The following is a 19,536-nucleotide window of genomic DNA, read 5'->3' on the forward strand; positions in this document are numbered from 1 at the left end:
TGACTTGTTGTGTCTGTGTGTCATGTGTCTGCGTGGTAGGGACACCAGACTCTTTGGGACTGCAAACGTAACCCCAGTCACCACAACACTGCATGTAAACCACCAGTCAGCCTTTCGTCCGTCCGTGCAGCGGCTTTTTACTCAGAGCTGTTGATCTTTAATCAGCCATCAGGCGTAGTGCAAACGCACAAATCACCAAGCTGTTCTGCAGTGTGCTTGCATGTTTGGACTGCAGTAAACAAAAAAAAGCTGCATTAAATGAACAGATGATGAAAGGGTTGAAATGAAAGGGTTAAAACAGTGCAAAGATCCAAAGAGTGCTAATAAGATGTGACTGCCCTGTTTTTCTCTAATTACTGCCTGTTCTTTCATGACTGCCCTCATTTCTTTTTTACTTACACAATTAGAGGAGTGAGCACGCCAGCTCTCTCTCCCTCTCTCTCCCTCTATCCCTCTCTGTCTTGCCCTGTTTTGGCCACTCCAATAAAGAGAAAAGTCCTTACTCAGCTGCTGGGTGCATGTTATGAATTTTCAAGCTGCTGACTTCCTTAGGACAAAGAAAAAGAGAGAGTGAAACAGAGAGTGCACAGGCAGGACAAGATCCAGGAGTGAGAAAGCAAGTTTGTGTGTGTGTGTGTGTATGTGTGTGTGTGTGTGTGTCTAGGAATGAATGCTCACCATATGACACAACTGACAAACTCATCAAAACAACTCCTTTTCTCCCATCTTTTGCCCATTCCTATCAGAGCGAGACATCTACAGGGTGTTTTTTCATGTCAGATGTTCCCTCTTTCTTTTTCTTCTTTCGTTTTAAGACTTGCCAGTATCCAAGGAGGACCTCCCGGCCACTCACGTTTTCAGGGAAAGAAACAAAAGTGGACCTCTGTTGCTGAGGAGACCGGGGTATGTGTGTGTGGACATGTTTCAGGGTAAGAATATCTGATTATTTTGAACTTGTGGGGAAATTTGGCTGGTCAAGGTTTTTTTTTTTTCACTGACTGCAGATTTCATTTAAAAACCAAATAAAGTCCCATTTGGTTACTAATGGGATTCAGTGCACAACTCAGAAGCAACAAACCCGCCAGTATGGCCAATTATTTATTTATTTATTTATTTATTTTGAATTATTTTATTTTTATTTTTTTCCTTTCCTCTCAATCTCTTCTCTCTCTGTCAATCTGGTTTCAATGTGTCCCTCTGAAATTCATTAGAGTGAGTAAACAGTATTATATCCTGGTATCAGTTTCAGAGTTTCAGATTATGGTAGCTTAAGTGGTCGACTTACTAAATAAACAGATGTCTGGTCCTCCCCTTTTTTCAGGACTCAGGAGTGTAAACGATAAGCACGCTCGCTCTGTCTCCACACAGCAGAGAGTTTGACCCAGCCTCCACGATACAAAGCTCCACATCATTGGAGACCGTTACTCACATGTAAGAAGTGCGACTGGGAGGCAGGGCACATTTTAGAGAATCAGAGACACAGAGAAAGAGAGAGAGAGAGAGCAGTAGTGGAAAGACAGAGACAGGCAGAGACAGAGGCATGTCCAGAATCTGACGTGCTCGGAGTACTGAGAAACTGAAGGTAAGCATCTTTGACCTCTCCTAAGTGCATTGTTTTTACCGGAACAAGCTGCTCCTGTTTCTTCTTTAAGGCTCTTGTCTTGAGAACTGCTTTTTATGCAGGCAGCATGTACATTGAGAACGAGAACAGGGCTATATCTTAGCTGTAAGTGACACATTCAGATGTTTACACTGTGAGGAATTAACATAGACTTCCTGATTGTTCACTCTGAGCACACTCTTAAATGCGTCCTGAATAATGAAAGGATCTGGACAGCTCACACTAATCTACCTAACTTCACTTTAGTTTCAGACTCTGACTCATAGCATCCCTTTGAGAGAGTGTGTGCCACTGTTCGGTGCATCAGTGCCATCTTTAATGACAGCAAAATTATACCCACATTCACTTTAAACACAGGAATAATCGTTGCTGCTTTTCGGATGCCTTTGTATATGGTCAGCGTTGTTGTGGCAACTTGTGGCAACTTTCCAGAACACTGGGCATCTGGGATCATTTGTGATGCAGGTATTTGTTTGTGTGTTAAATATGTGGCATCTCTGTGCCACTCAGGGAGAGTAAACGCAATAGGGTGCATTTACACATGTTCCCCTTTTCACAAGAGTGGCTGAGAAATTTAAGATGTTTACTCTCTCGCTAAGCGAGTGTGTTTGGCAAGCAGTTACGTCCTCAGACCAGTTTGTATGGGACACCATTTTGGTGTTAATGAATTGTTTGAACAGCTCCTCTCCTTAACTGGTTCTTTGTCCTGAGTGTGTGTTAATAGCTACTATGCTTCTATGTACTTGTAAAAGAATGGCAGTTTGTTTTGCTGCTTTCTTTTGTGTGTTTGTGTGTGTGTGTGTGTGTGTGTGTGTGTGTGTGTGTGTATCTTATTCAATATTTTGTTCTCAAGACATCTGGTGCTTATACAGTCCAGCCCAGCCGGAACTCACAGTGCACTTTTGTTCCTGCAGAAAACTTTTTTTTCTCCATGTTTCAGCATCTTCCTGTTTACTTGTTTATCCATCTACAAGGCTAGCGTGAGTTGTGCATGCTTTGCTACAGATGTTTGGCACAGATGTTCTGCACCTGAATTCTGGCTTGCCAGTATTTGAGATTGGCAGTGCCATGCTTTCTCATGCGTATCCCCCAACACACCTTTGACTGGATCATGCTGTTCTTTCTGACGCTATTGTAGAACTAGAAATGAAGATATGGCTCCGTTATTTTTGGTGCATTCCAGAGAGACTTGTGTATTTGTGATAAGAAGGCGAACACGGTTTGGTCATCATTATGGTCATTAGAACACTGTCAGTAGGCAATGTAGAATGGGTTTGGGTTTTGAGTATTTTGACACACAATAGTTTCTAGAGTTCAGAATAGTTTAGAGTTTGTGCGAGAAGAAAAGAAAAGGGTGAAAGCTCTGCTGGTGGAAACACCTTGTCCATGAAAGAGTTCAGAGGAGAAATGGCCAGACTTGTTTGAGTTGATAAAAAGGCTACGGTAACTCAGAGAACCACTCTTACCATTCTTTACAACTGTGCTGAGCAGAAAAGCATCTCAGAACACACAACATGCCAAACATTGAGGTGGATAGGCTACAGCAGCAGAAGACTACATTGGGTTGTACTGTAATAGTTATCAGAGCCATATAGATTTGTATTCCTGAATTGTCAGCCAAAAGTACCATACTTGTTTTTGAGTTTGAGGTTTGGGTTTAAAACCATTCAATTCACATGATGATTCTAACAAATTAATAACTAAAAGAACTCGATAATAAATTTGGGTTGTGATTTCCACTGTTGTAACTACATTTTTTTTTAAAATCACAGACTCCATGGCTAGGCTTCACAGACCCGTGGAGGATCCCACTTTGAGGAACACTGATGTAAAGGCATTGTGACAGTCGAAATAAGACAAAACTATTGGAAAAATCAACATTTTCCACAGATGTGTCACAAAATCTCTAAGAAAAAACTCATACAATTATAATTACACTGTAATTACACTTCAACCTCAAATTATCCTTGATGGGTTTTGCCATATTGAGAAACGTCAACATTAGCTGCGTCCTTAATCGCGTTCTGTGACAGTACGTACTTCATTCGATTCAGTACCTACTGCTTGGATGTTGAAACAGTACTGTACTGTACTGTATACTGATCAGTATATGTGTGTAGTAAGAATACAATTTGGACATACTACATCCGCATGTTTGCATTGTCACGTGACCTAAATAACCGCAAAAACTTAAAGAGCCCGCCAGATTAGAGCAACTGTGTTTTCTTGTTCAAAACCTTCAACAAGTTAACACTTTACTCAGGTGTTGTTAATCAAGTGCGGTTTCACCTGTATTCGGACACAGCCATTGTGAGGAAGCTTGTGAATGTTAAGAATACCTCATAGAGTAAATGGATCACTTTAGTTACTGCTTTCTGGGTTAGTTCCTCACAAATGAGGTAGTATGCTGTGACGAATTCTCTTATACTTACATAATGCTATAGGTATGCCAATTCTGAGAGAACGTCTCATGCCGAAGCGGTGTACGTATGTCTCTGAAGGGAGTTATGCTAACGCTGCGTCATCAGCTGTTTCCGCTCTCCCACTCCCCCTCCCCCAGCTGTGCTGCATGCCAGGTAGGTGAAAACATATGTTACGCATTAAGAGCAGTCTGCAGTGCCCGTTGCACAATGCCATGTGCTTTCCATCAACTCTGCAAACCTGCTCTGCTAGTGCTCTGCTGTGTCATAAGCAGTCCACATTTGACTCAAATCAGATCTACTTATTTATTTGTCTAAGTGGTGAATAAGTGCCATTCATACCTAGTAATTTTTTGGGGGTAATTTTCAGAAAAAGTCTTCTTGAGGGCTTTCCTATGATGCAGTCACAGTATCATTATAGTCCTGTAAAAGTCCTATAACTATAATATAAGTACTATAATACAATCTGTCAGGGGAGGGGGGTTCCTACGGTTTGTCTGCTTTCCTCCCAGCTCCCAAAAACATGCTGGTAGGTGGATAGTCTAAATTGGCATTAGGTGTGCGTGAGTGTGTGAATGTGAGTGTGTTCCTGCCTCATGCCCAGTGTTCCTGGATTTACCACAACCTTGACCAGGATACAGTAGAAGAATGAATATTAATAGTATAATATGTTTTAGAATCCAAACGTGAGGCATGATCATGAAAGGTAAGCGTAACAAGGACTAAAATTGTACAACTAATCTTACACAGATTGAAGACAAAGTGAAACAAACTGTAAGAATTTTCTTTCATAACGATATTTCATAAACACCGAAGCAAATTCAAGCAACGCAAGAGCGATGCAGTTGGATTTTGGATTGGATTTTGTTTGAGTGAACTTGTAAGAACAGGTACAAATGCTAACTTCAATCATACCTGCAGAGTTTTTTTTTATGTCTTGAGTCACACCAACTGTGAAATGTGAGGCCATGTTGGATTTTGAACACAAGTCAAAATCAGTCAAACGTGAGAAAACTTTAGCTTACACATTTGAAAAGAATAGATGTATCCACATCATGCTTAAGCAATGCCGAATTCCTCATCTCTTGTTTTTTACCCTCTATTTTTTCTACTATATTTGTGAAATTTGAGATGCTGAAGATGGGAGAATCCAATGCTAACATTATAAAAATCTAGTAAAAATTACATTTGAATACTGTGACTATAAAAGGATATCAGCATTGTATCCTTGTTATACAGTATATTTAAATTTCGAGACTGGAAGCACACAAGCTGACTGTGCACTTATAAATAAGGTCTCATTGAAAACAGTGGAATTTAACATGATATGCGCCAGTGGTCACCAACCCTCTTCCTTGAGATCTACCTTCCTGCAGGTTTCATCTCCAACCAAAATCGAACACACTTGTTTTAGTTGATCAAGAACTTCTTAAGGCAATGATTAGATGATCAGGTGGGCACGATTATGGTTGGAACTAAAGTCTTCAGGAAGGTAGATCTCCAGGAACAGGGTTGGGGACTATTGATATACACAAACTGGCCACTTTAGTAGAAAGAGCTGTACACCTGGTCATTCATGCTATTATCCAGTCAGCGACTAATGGCAGCAACATAATGCATAAACTCATGCACCAAAACTGGACAGTTGGAGATACATCACCTGCTCTTTCCCCTTCATCTTCATCTTTCCAGTTTCAGTGAGGCTGTGCCCACTGTAGCCTCAGATTCCTGTTCTTGTCTGACAGAAGTAGAACCCGATGTGGTCTTCTGCTCTTGTAGCCCATCCGCCTCAAGGTTCAACGTGTTGTGTGATCTGAGATCCTTTTCTACTCACCTTGGTTGTAAAGATTAGGTTATCTGAGTAAACCAAAGCCTTCTTGTATCAGTCTGGTTTTCTTTTCTCTCCACACGATTTAATGTAAATTCTAGAGGCTGTTGTGTGTGAAAATCCCAGTAGATCAGCAGTTTCAGGAATACTCAAACCAGCCTGTTTGGCACCAAACATTACGCTTCGCCCCTCTGGAACCAAAAAATATGCTTTGTAAAAGTGATTGTGCCTCTTTCTCATCGGTCTAAAGCTGTGCTGTTTTTCTGCACTGCATCCAAATCAAACAGGGACATGGAAAAAAGTGGGTGGGCCAAAAGAAAATATTATCAGACTTTTTTCTTTTGGAGATAAATACTATGTGTCAAAAGGACACTTTGTGTATTTTTATGTGTATGTGGCTGCATATGTCTGTGTGACTCCAAACTATGAGGAGACAATAACAGTAGGCAACTTTTGCATGCGTCAACAAAGTGCTTTATTAACCACAGAAGTGGTCCATGTGTGCACAATGGAAAACTTTGAGCACATAATACAGTATGTCTTTTATCACACCTAAATCAATAACTTGTATTGCACAACCTATTGAGTTCATATATGATTATAACAAATGACCATCTTGGAAAATGGAGGTTAATATGCAGTGCTTCTCCAATTCATCTCCAGGCTTTGGGTTTAATTATCACCTGGCACATCTAACTATATCTAGTGCCACCAAATAGCTGAAGCAAAGCCCTACTTCCTCATCTTTTATTTTTTCCCTCCATTTTTCCTTGCTATGCTTGTGGAAGTGGAAAAGGGGATTTAATGCCAGAGTAGTAATTGTGCTCAGCTGCTAATTTTTTCATCCTCTTCCCCTCCCTCACTCCCTAGGTCTCTAGGTCTCTTGCTTACTCTTTTTTTGATGCATGGGGGCGTGCTGAGGTTCTCACAAGACTATCGGGGTACAGGCAAGAAGTAGAGTTTTAGGGCAGTGTGTGAGGGCTTGTTGTTAGAGCTTACTGTGTGTTTGTTTGTGAAGAAAAAGAGCTGAAATTAGCTTAAGCCACATAAAATGGTTCTACTAATGAACAGACAAAAAGGGTCAATCTAGAACCCTAAAGTGTTTGTTCATCTGGAGGATCCCTCTATATTATATTATATTACATCAGACGGTTTCCCGGTTTCCCTATAAGACAGGGTTCATCTTCAGAACGCTAAGAACCCTAAACACTTTAAGGTCCTAGATTATAATTCAGTATATTATTTAGTAATAATTCAGTTATTCAGTAGTTTTGCTTATTCAGTCTACTTTCTTTAAAGAACCGAAATTATCTTCCAAAACAGTAAGATTTTTCTGGCCTAAAATTAGGAAAGGAAATATACGTAATCATCTTATATACATTTTATACTTTCATAATGAGACACATTATATTCATACATTTGCATATATTCAATATATTTTTACTTGTTTATATATCATTTTGTGGAGTTTTTTTAAGAATGTAAAACTGCTTAAAGTGTTGACTATCCACAGGACCATGCCATGACTGTTGTCACATAAATAAAAGGACGACAGCAATATTACATATACAAAAATGATCACTAATTTTATTATATAGTAAGTCCAGATGAAGTGATTTTATAAACAAAGACAAGCACTTGAAGGCTGTAGTTAAACACATCACTAATGCGAGGCTCATGGGTGTTTTCTGGGAACTGGTGTCATATGGACCAGATGTGGCCGGCGGTTTAAGGGTGCAGCTCGTTCCCTGGGCCCCTGCATCCGGTGCCTTCTTCACAGATGGAACGTTTTGTAATTCTCACATGACATGTCTCCGGCGCTGCTGTCCTCCTCAGCAGCTGAGCACAGTCAGTGAGAGCGGAGAGCGAGAAACTGTGACCTGTGGCTGTAAATATGAAGATATATGGCACTTTATTAAATAAGGAGGGACAATCCATTGAACTTAAACTGCTCTGGGCTTTACATTTAAATGGTTCCCAAACATATTTCATGCCAAGAATTTATCCTTAACGAGCTTTGGAGGGGAACAGATATGAGGCCACATCTGAAAACACCCAAACCTCTCCTTTACCACACACTCATTTCTTTACTGGTCTAAAATATTTTAACTTGTTTTGAAGAAAGGAGCCATAATTTCTTATCAACTCCAAAACAGATCCTGAGATGTTGCATATGTAGAGAGGGGATAAAACCAGTGTAGTGGATTCCAGATAAACTCTGAGTTTACTATTCTGTGATTATTATTTTTTTTTAGGTCACCAGTCAGTATGTTTTTAAGCATGTATTGTTATCAAGTCATACACGAGAAGCTATAATTATTTTCTGTGTATTTCTGGGATTTTACTCCTATCAAAATCTCTCAGTCATTTTTACAGACTCTGAAAAGATCATGGCGTGCTGCAAAAAAAGTGAAAATATCTTGTAGTCAGCCTTGTATTTCATGTATAATAAGATTGCAATTCACCACATTTCAACCTATTTCTAGACAATTTGAAAAAAAAAAATATGAAATTGAAATACTGAAATATATAAAGGCTTCTAAAAACAGGCTGAATAATATTATAATAATTTCATAACTGGAAATATTAGATAATATGATATTAGATAATATACTATAATAATATATAATATTATATGTAGGTTTTAAGCCTTTTCTACAATATGAAACACTCCAGGAAGTGCTCTCCTTTGGAATACAAAATAAAACCAAGTATTGGTTGAAAATGCAGAATAATAAAATATATATTTAAATGGACTTGCCAATGAAAGGACACTTCTGAGGTTTTTAGGAAGTTATTGACTTCCTACATACATGTTATATTCATGTGACATATCAAAGCATAACTTGCACAGTCACAAGCTCTAAAACAAGCTGTTATAATAGAGTATACAGATTGTACATGAACATATACAGTCAATAGAACATAAGTATAGATGTTGCATACATGGAACTAGTGTGCATACATCATGAAGTCACTCCCATCTCTAGGAATTATACAGAGATCACTTATCCTGTGCAAAGTGATAATAGTTTCTATAAATTATTTAACAAACATATGTCCAGAAATGAATAGTACTTTATTTAAATCACTTGGAGACACTAAACAGTCATCACCAGATCCGTAGCTAGATCCGTAGCCAGAGGTTTTCTATAGCTGTGGTTTACCACAAGCTACTTTCTGCTGGTTTTATGAGCATGTCCGAGGTGTCAGAGGTCTTAACCATCACCTTGAGTTTAGCCATTGTCAATTCTGCAAAGTGGAAGTGTCTGGAAGGAACATTTTTGCAGCCTGTGATCAGGTCAGGTATGGTTTGGAATATTATAAAAAGCAGAATTATGCGAATTAGCAGTCAGCACCCTTCCTCTGGTATGCTATGAATGCAACTAATCCATGATTTAATTACTAGCACAAGGGCATTGTAAGTCGCACATTTAGAAAAGAAGTGCAGGAATTCCGTGTGGCAGAGACAATAGCAAAACCCATGCCATGAAAAGGTCTTCGTTCTCCTGCCTGGGGTGAACAAACTTTTAATTTTTAAAAAAAAATTTTAAATAAATAATCTCTGATTACTTCAAGTGCTGGTTAAAATCTGCAGTGCTGATGTCATGCTGGGTTCTTCTTGTTGTTCCTGTTGCTATTGGGGAGAGACAGATGGTTTTTGGTGTGCTTTGTCATGCTTTAAATACAGGAAGTGAACTTTTTTCAAGCACTTAAAAAAGGAAAAGATTTTGCTGTGTTTTCCAGCATGAGCTGAAAACACTTATGGGCCGTTTATTTACTTGAAACTGCTTGCCTGTGTCTTCGAACTGTTATATGTTTTACAGATGTTGCAGATGTTTTTGTAGAATCATACAGTAGAGCTGAGGCTCTTATTCTTTTGCACAAAAAAAAAAAAAGAAAATGTGTCATAGCTACAAATCTCCTTCTTTTCCTGCCAGTGAGAAACTATGTTTGGAATGTACTCAATGCATGTCTCTTGCTTTTTCCTTTGCGGTGGTTTAGATTTCTGATTATCTGATTAAGATAAGTTAGAGATGCTCCTCTGGCTATGGTGAAATATGTATCTATCTTGTATGTGTGGAAGCAAATGTAAAATAAAGTACGGAATATATTATTCCTTAATCTTGTGGAGGGGGGGGGAGGGGGGGGGAGTGCAGAGAGCTTTCAAGATAGCAGAAGCCTTGTCTCAGGGGAATAGTGGGGTGAAAAAAAGGTTTGTTTTGACAGGAACATAGTAGATCAGTTTTCCCACAACCCATGCCAAAATTTTGTATTGTAGGGGGCAACAGACACTTGTATTAGCCTTGTCATGTATAAATGGCTAACGATTGCAGGAAGGGGAATAAAAAAAGGCAGTATTTGTGTGTGTGTGTGTGTGTGTGTGTGTGTGTGTGTGTGTGTGTGTGTGTGTGTGTGTGCGTTTTGCAGGTTTTTTGGCAGATTGCCTCTCTGTTTGGATTTGGACACCAGCAGTTTCTTCTTACATTGCAGCCTCTTCAGGATTATTGCCTGCGGCTTTAGATCTCTCTGGACGATTTATACTGAATGCTGATTTTATTTAGAACACATGAAATCACAGCGACATCTCTGTTTTTGATGGATTAAGTGTTTTAAGTTGATGTAGCCCTCATAGGATTACAATGTTTGTTTCGTTAAATACTGCTTTTGTCAGCATGAATGAGTCTCAGGTTCATTGGTTCGAGAAAAGAGTGCCTCTGAGTCAAGCGTGAGTCAGTGTAGCAATGCGTCCTGACTATTTCTTGTAAAGTGCTGTAAAATGTATGCATTATGGAAAGGTTCATTAACTCGCTGAGTTAAATGCAGCAGTGAAAACATCTATCAAAGGGCATTGTTGTTTGAACAATGTTCCAGGACATTTGGCAACATAAAAGTGAAACTGTCCTTTTTTTTTTTTTTTTACACGGCCACCAGTGCAGTACTACAGGGAAAAAGTTTCAGCTGTGGGATTTGAAGTCAGAAAAGACCAAAAAGTACCAACAGGAACTAATGGCATTTGGGGGTGAGACTAACACCACTTTTGGTGCCAATCTGCATTATAATATGCAACATCAGTAGATATTATGCTTACTATGTAGTTTTAATTTCATCGTTTTCATCAGCAGTTAACTGAAATTTAAGTAAGATAAAAACACTGGGGTGTGGTGTTATAGGAAATTAATCAGTGATGGGGTTTCCTATAACAACATGTCCTAAGTGTTTTATTCCTCTCATACTAAAGCCATTTTCCGACACTAACATTTTTTCAAATGTATTAAAGAACAACATGGTGTGCATTTGATCTGTTTACACTTATATTTAATGTTGCCATATATTTGATGCTTAGTAAGACAAAAAAAAAATGCAGCTTTTCATGTTACCAAGAAATTAAAAAGTAGAGGTCAACTAATAGTGGATTTTACAGATACCGATAACTGAGTTGGGCGGTACCTGCCGATAACCAATTAATCAACTGATAGTTTTTAACATCGATACCGAATTAAAATATAACACGCAAGTAAAATACTGCTGAACTTTATCACAAAAGTAAACAGCACTGAGTGTACCATGAAAATGTACTGTATTTTTTAAAAATTAATTAAATATAATAATTTATATATATATATATATATATATATATATATATATATATATATATATATATATATATATATATATATATAAATTATTATATTTAATTAATTTTTAAATATATTAATTTTTAAATATATAAATATATATATATATTTATGTATGTATGTATTAACTATTAATAAATATTAAAGAAAACAAAAGATATACATCCAAAATGAATCAAAAAACACTTCAAATAACACAACAAAATTGGTCAGTTTTTAATTTGCGTCTAGAGGCCGCTCTTGTACTGTATAATGACAGTGGACCCTTCTCAGTCGCTCCCACAAGGATGTGACCAGGAAAAACTATCAGTGTGGAATTTTGCCGATAACCAATAGTTCCAGTAATCAGCTATCGGTGCCGATTAATCACCAAAACCGATCAGTTGGCCGACCTCTACTAAAAAGTCCTCAGACCTGAAAACCTTTCATGTCTTACACCTTACAGGAACTGCTTTACTTCTGACTGTTACAAAGCGCTGACACTGGAGAATCCTTCCATAAATATAGAAAACAGAAAACTTCACCATGTCAACAAGTACATATGTTTTTAATTCCATTTATGTGAAGCAAATGCAGTACAAGCATGTGTAATTTGGTACTATGGAAATGATAGCATGTCAGGATGGTATCGATAGCATATCACTTGCTCAGTTCTATAAATGAGATAAATATTAGTCGCTCTAGATAAGAATATCTACCAAATGCAGTGACTGTAAATGTATAATTTGAGAGCCAGACCTACAGTCAGAGCTGCTGTCATAGAAAATAAATAAACACTTTCTGACCAATCATTCTGGATAATTCAACAGTGGTTTGTTATATATTTAAATTTCATCATGATGCAGAATTTTCACCGTCTTAAATGTAATGTAAATGTTTAGCACAGTGATGGTGTAATTGCCGTTGCTGATATTGTTGTCATTATGACCATTCTAGGTGCTTCTAGAACCCCAAGATTGCTCGGTTCATATGTGACCAGTTCTTGTGTTTATGAACGTGCAGTGAAAAAGAAGCCAAAGACTTCCTTCCAAAGACAATGTAATCACTTAACCACTCCTGTATCATCACCATTTCTAAAAGTGTATAAACCTTTAAGGAGCTTCAAACTGGCCAGTCATGGAAATACATGACCACAGTTTTGGTAAACTCAAACTTCAGAGAGTTTCCAAAGGTGATTAAATGACCACAAGTTGACTTTTCTGGGAAGTGAATTGTTACCAAAAGACCTGCATGAGAAGTTGTTATGGAAGAATTGCAGTCTGTCAGATGGGGATTTTCAGTCTCCATTTTTACACAGCATGGCTTTGAGTGTTTGTGTGTGTTTAGCATGTGTGTGGGTGTGAGAGTGTTACAGCGATGGTTGTGGTGGTGCTTTGCGTCCGTCTCTCACACACGGTTCTCACAGGAAGTTAAAGCCTTCCAGCTGTGTGTGAAGGAAAATCTGATACTGCTTTTTTTCTCTCACTCTTACTCTTTTGGTCTGTTTCTCTTCTCTTGTCTCAAAGATGTCATGTTTTTTTCCCTGGGAGACCTTTAATGCTAAAATGACCACCCCCTACACACATATACACGCTCCTTTCTTTCCCAAAGCAGAGTGCACACATCAGGGCAGAACATCACTGCCAGATGTTTAAGTAAAACAAACTGACATATATAAAGATAATCCCACAGGAGACAACAACAGCACCAGAGTGGTTAAGCAGAGCGTAAAAGGTTGCACATAGACACATATATATACACACAGCATATCCTCAGGCAGTGTGTTGTGGGAATGATGGGATACAGTCGCTTGGTCATGTTTGAGTGTGTTAGTCAGGAACCAGGATGGTGGGAAGGGTCAGGCAGGCAAGAGATTCCCATCAGCAGATATAGTACAGTATATGTATATATACACACCCACCCACACACACTCTAACACTTGAGTACTTTTAATTGCCAGTGTCTCTGTTTTATAGGAACACACAGACTGATGTAAATGCTTATGCTTTCACTGAAAAAACAAGCACTTAGCATCTTTGTATATTAGACATTGATCATGTTTCGGCTTTACATCCTGTATTAGCTTGTGTGGCATGTATGCAAACCTCAACAATGCTATAATCTCTTTTTAAAATATCCCCAAACTCAAAAATATGATTTATGAAATGGTTCATTTCTCCAGCAGAGCTGATCGCAATTGTGTAAGTGATAAATTTGCTAGCATAATGCAAAATTATTATTATTATTATTATTATTATTATTATTATTATTATTATTATTATCCTCCTGAAAAAAACTAACAGTAGAAAACACCACAGAAATTATAATGATTTCCACTCGAAATACCATTACAAACCATCAGTTAACCATTAAAACTAGTACCATTATTGGTCCTTAATGGTATCCACTAGACATAACATGCCACCAATAGAAGACCAGTAGAGACCCACAGGGACCATTATTGTTTCCATTAAAACCAATACAATTCCCATTATAACCGTTAAAACCAATACAAATTCTCTGAAGGTTTCTATTGTTTTTTTGTTTGTTTGTTTGTTTTACAGTAGGGTATTTAAACAGAAACTTTCTCATTACTTGGCTAAAAAAAATCAAATTTAAATATTTTTCAGAGAGTTCTATTTTACCTGCAGGAGCTGTGTACTACGCTAGCTAGCTAGTACACTTAGCTAATGTTAGTGCTTAACAAAATCGTGGTTGTTATGGTTTATTTTGACAGCATTGACAACTGTTAAATAATAGAATATGACATTATAAATCGAGACTCAGGTACTGAAATCCCACTTGAAGCATTTTGTGTCTACCCGTGACAAATGAAAGCTAGTTTAGTAGCACCTTACCAGCAGGCTAGCTAATTAGTGTTGCTAAAGGAAGGAATTTTTGTTACAATACATAGTATATTGATGGATTTGGGGGAAAAAAACTGAAAGCATGACAAATCAAGAGTCAGACACTGAAATCCTAGAATAACCTGTGAAAAATGTAAGGTAATTTACTGTCACCTAGCTACCCAGCTGGCTAGCTAAGTAATGTTGGTGAGGAGGAAATCTTAATTGTTATGGTTTTTTCTTGACAATTTGTGCTCATATTATTGGACTTTCAGTCTCAATAAATAACTGAAAATATGACAGATCGAGACTCATTTACTGAAATCCAAGAATTACCTGAAAAACACAAGGTACTTTAGTAGCATCTAACTAGCTGGCTAACTTTGAGACAGCTGGAGGACATGAGTGCATTGAGTGCATACAGTACATTCATAGACCCTGGCATTTTTAATGAGGCTAATGTTGTAGAGATGTTTCTCAGAGATTTCATAGTGTCTTGGACACCAAAACATATTAATCATTGTACTACTCTGCATAGACTTTTAAAAGGTTTAAAATGACACGTTCAGGGGTCCTTTAAGAGCTTGCTCTGTGTATTGGATGTGTGTCTTTAGGTTTATGCCAGCTCTTTTCAGCTGCTTTGTGAAAGCCTGGAATCACTCATACAGGTTAGCCGGTTAGCTATGGTTACACTTTTCATTTCAGCCAGACCTACAAACGTGAGCAGAGTAAGATCTGTGCAAACGCAAAAGACCCCTTCCTGACATTGACGTCAAATTCGGCCAACAATCCACACCATGCATGCATCATACCCCCAAGTTTCACCTACTTTTTTTTTCCTCTCCCTCTGTTTCTCTCTATTGCACTCTCTTTTTGTGTGTTTCTTTCATGGCTGCTCTCTTTCTCTCTCTCGTTTTCTCTGAAAGGAATCCATTCAAAGTGCTTTTCATTTCCCTTGCCTTTACCACTTGGCAGTGAACGTACCACCTTATTCATCTGTTTTTATCCAAACATTATTTCTCCCTCCTTCTCCAAAGCCACTTCACTGAGAGACTGTGGCTGGGTTTGCTGCGCCACAGCAAATGTAGATGCTGAAGTTCCACATGGACAACGTTCATACTTAATGACTTTTTGAATTCTTTATACTCTTCTCACTTCATGATAAAAGACCTAATGGAAAATTTGACACATTCTACATCTTCTTTTTGGTTCAGATTTGCATTAGAAAGACATTTTTATTATAATTAACAGTGAGGTATCAGTGATAATGTTAATGATTATGCTGATGATGATTTACAGTTTCCCGCCAGGCTAATTGTTCCCTGGTGCTGTCATTAATGTAAGCATGACCCCGAAGGCCTGCATGTTCCCTGCCTTGTCCCATGTGTATCAGAGACCATGGGAAAGGAACTCAGTCTTATTCTGGGAACATGGCCGGCAAACCCCAAAGCAAAGCCCTCATCGACCCCCCCAACAACCGCCCAGTCTTGTTACTCCAGGACCATGGTGCTACATAAAACAACACACTAACCACATCAGACGACACAGAACTAAATAAGACCTACACATTTTTACATAAAGTAGACGTGCAAATGTGTGCAAACAACACAGGACAATACAGTAACTACTAAAACAGGACAATAGGCACAGTGACAGTGTAGCACCGACCAGTACACAGCTCTAGTGTGGAAGTGTCCGATATAATAGGTAGTGCAAATAGATAGGTGCCAAAGAATAACAATATTATTTAAAAATGGTATAAATGTAAACATAACATGCTATGACTTAGTATTCAGCAGATTAGCTTATACCAAATATGGACGTAGCAGTTACTGCAGTAGCAGCCAGGTAAAGTGTATAATAGTGACAAGAAATTAAATACTTTTATAAGTACAGTAGCAGCAAAAAATGCAGTAGTGTCAATGCAGGAATGTGCAAATATTGTAATGGGAGTGGGATGGTGTTCAGTTCAGTGTGTGTGTGTGTGTGAGCATGCGTGCGTGTTTCAGTCCAGTCTCTGAGTATTTAGGCGTCTGATAGCTTGGGAGAAGAAGCTGTTACACAATCGTGAGGGTCCGAACACTTCGGTACTTTTTTCCAGACAGCAGGAGGGTGAAGAGTGTGTGTGAGGGGTGTGTGACGTCATCCACAATGCTGGTGGCTTTGCGGATGCAGCGGGTGGTGTAAACGTCTATGATGGAGGGAAGAAAGACCCCAATGATCTTCTCAGCTGTTCTCACTATCCGCTGCCAGGTCTTGCGATCTGAGGTCATAGGTGGCAACTGGCAAATTACCAAATTGGGAAGAAAATGAGGGAAAACTAAAAGATGGCAAGAGGAGTCACATGAAAATGTATCACTTGAATATGAATCTCATGAATATGAATCTCATGAAAATGAATCACATGTAAATGAATCATACGTAAATGAATCACATGTAAATGAATCACATGTAAATGAACGATATGAAAATGAATAAATAAATTAAAGACAAGATGGCAAGAGGAAAATATCCAAGTGACTTTGAAAGAGGGTTCTTTAGTGGGGAATTCACAAGGTTTGCTCAACTGGCTGTATAGGACAATAGGACAAGTGATTCTGCGGTGAGATCTATGGGAAAGACAGTAAATTAAAACATACAATGGCCACAGTGATATGTAATAATTAGTGTCATAAGTAATAAAAAACAGAAAAGCAACTGTCCTGAAGGTACGAATGGCAATACAGGATGTGATGTGATTTCTCTGGTCAATGAATTAGAGCTAAAAAATGTAGGTTATCGCCAAATCAGAACGCCACTGACTCAGTTCTTCATGAGTCAATGAAAAACAACCGGATACATGTGTTTCTTGTCCCAGGCACCCCCCTACATATTAGTTCATCCACCAATATATATTTAAAGAATATCTCATCTCTATTTTTAGTATTAGATTACTACCAGGCTTTCACATTATTATCATCTGAGCTATTACTTATAGGTGATCAGAGTTGGGTATAATACGTTACAAAGTACTGTATTCTAATGAGTTTTTCTGTCAATGCAGTAATGTAACTTACTTATTATTTGTTTATAAAATTACGTTACTTGCGTTACAAATTTATTGTCAATAAAACAATATTAAGTAAAATGCACTTTTAAAATAAATCACATTTTGCGCGGCTGCCAGAGGTGTAACCCGGCCTGGGCATTGGGGGCTGTAGCCCTGAAGATTTTTTCTTTATCCCCGAATAATTCTCCACTTGGAGCAGTTTGTCACTACGTAACTGAAAAGAAGACGGCGGTGTTGTAATTTTATATCTTCAGTGAACGGAGGCGAAACCAATTAGACAGGGTTTACAGGAAAATACGTGGAAACACTCGTGTTTTATTGGCTGACAGTCTTTAAATTCTGCCAAATACTAGCTTACACAGTCAGTGTGAGGAAAATTGGATATACGCTGATTTATTGTTTTTTAAGGTGTGTAAATGTCTATATGAGTTCCAGTTTACATGGACATGATATGAGCAGAGCATAATGAAAGATAATGTATTTTTCATGGCACTGTAGCAGCTAAACCCATATAGTGAGAGCTTAGCTGTGCCTCCCCTTGGCTAGCGACACCAAACTTTACAATTTTAAAGTAGTAATTAGTAATCTGTAGTGGATGACTTTTTTTTAAGTAACTTTTACCCAACCCTGTAGCTGATACATTGCCATTGAGACACACGCATGCAGCAATAATGTGCTGAACTCTTTACTGCAGCACTTGTTTAGTCACCACCAAGGAACATTGAGCTCTTAGTCCAGCAGCTTTATTGTGCTCATATCTCTTGCATTACAACAACTAGACTAAAGCCAGCTGTGGGTCAGTTTCTTTTAGTCTTTATAGCCAACTTTGTTGTAAAAATAGCATTTTAAGAAATGCTGTATCTGTTACAAGTTAAGAATATTTCCGTGATGTAATATTTGGCTTTTCGTCATTGACCCCCTTTTTGTATGATTCCTCCTCCACTTTTTTGTCCTCCACCTCCTCCAGCTCTTCCGCCCTCGCTGGTTTTCCCACCCTCATCCAGGCCTGTTATTCGGCTCTAACTATTTCCAGACCTCATCAATCCCCCACCCTTTATTGCTTCATCTCTTTCCACCCACGACATTCATACCTCTCTTTTTCTGATTACTCCCTTGCTACTCTCACACTTGTAAACTCATAACAACACAGACAGTTTGAGTCTATAAGGCTTCAAAGTCCACCCTGAAAAACATTAAATATATTTGTATTGAAATACTTCAGTGATGTGTTTAGCGATTCAGGTGCTAAGTTGGTGGTTGGTGTTGTACTATATTTTCAAACCTGTGGGAAGTTAGTGCTTGTGTGCCATGTTGATGTTACACGTGGACATAGCTAGCACAGCTACAATTGAGATTAAGCAGCTGTTGCTCAGCTAGTTAGTGATCTGCAACATAATTAGCATGATAGTGGTGCTGCTGGTGGTGTTAGCACAAAAGTTGTAGAAGCTTTGGAAGCTGATCTATTAGAACAGAGTGCACAGATGAGGAGGGGAGAGAGCTGGACAGACTAAAAGGACTAAAGTGCTGCTGCATTGCTCTCATTAGGTAAATTCCATTGCACCAAATGCTGATTGGAGCAAACAAACAAACAAAAAAAGTCAACTCAGGATTAGGGTTTAGGTTCACACCTTTTCTTACAATTGCATTTATATGAAATTGAACAAATGAACCACATTGTCCACTTTTTGACTTCAAACTTGTATGAACATCTCAGGAGATCAGGTTGCTCCTCCACTACCACTCTCTCACTTGTCCTCTCTCTGTTTTTTCTCTTTAATGCCAGGTTTACTTACTGACACACATCCTGACCTTTGTCACCTTTGACCCCTCCTTATCAGTAACCTTTAAATAAATCTAAACAAGGGCAGGATAATCGTTGTCATTCTAATTGCCCGTATCCACAAAACATGAGTGTTTATTTCTTTAAAGAGGTGATGAGGGATGCTCCCAAGCTTTTTCAGGATGGCCAGCTCCACCTTTACTCGGAATGAACAAGGCGGCTCATTCAGTCAGTGTGTTGTGTTGATGTAAACCTGTTCACCTTTCATCTTTCCTTTACTTCATGCATTTAATGCCAACGAGAACTTTCAGGAGTTATTTGGAGGTGACACTGTTGATCAGTGCTATCCGTTCATGCCAGAGAGATGAAACACA

General features: G+C 38.4%; 1 protein-coding gene across 1 annotated transcript in view; it reads left to right on the plus strand.

Annotated features, from left to right (window-relative positions):
* The first annotated feature begins 518 nt into the window (after positions 1-518).
* pdgfrb (platelet-derived growth factor receptor, beta polypeptide) overlaps positions 519-19,536 on the plus strand; it is a 52,887-nt gene continuing 33,869 nt past the window's right edge. Inside the window, exon 1 of the mRNA XM_053642129.1 lies at positions 519-1,582. The gene's annotated coding sequence lies outside the window, so the exon portion shown is untranslated. The remainder of the gene's footprint in view (positions 1,583-19,536) is intronic.

The sequence above is a fragment of the Ictalurus furcatus genome, chromosome 14 (assembly GCF_023375685.1).
Source record: "Ictalurus furcatus strain D&B chromosome 14, Billie_1.0, whole genome shotgun sequence".
NCBI lineage: Eukaryota > Metazoa > Chordata > Actinopteri > Siluriformes > Ictaluridae > Ictalurus > Ictalurus furcatus.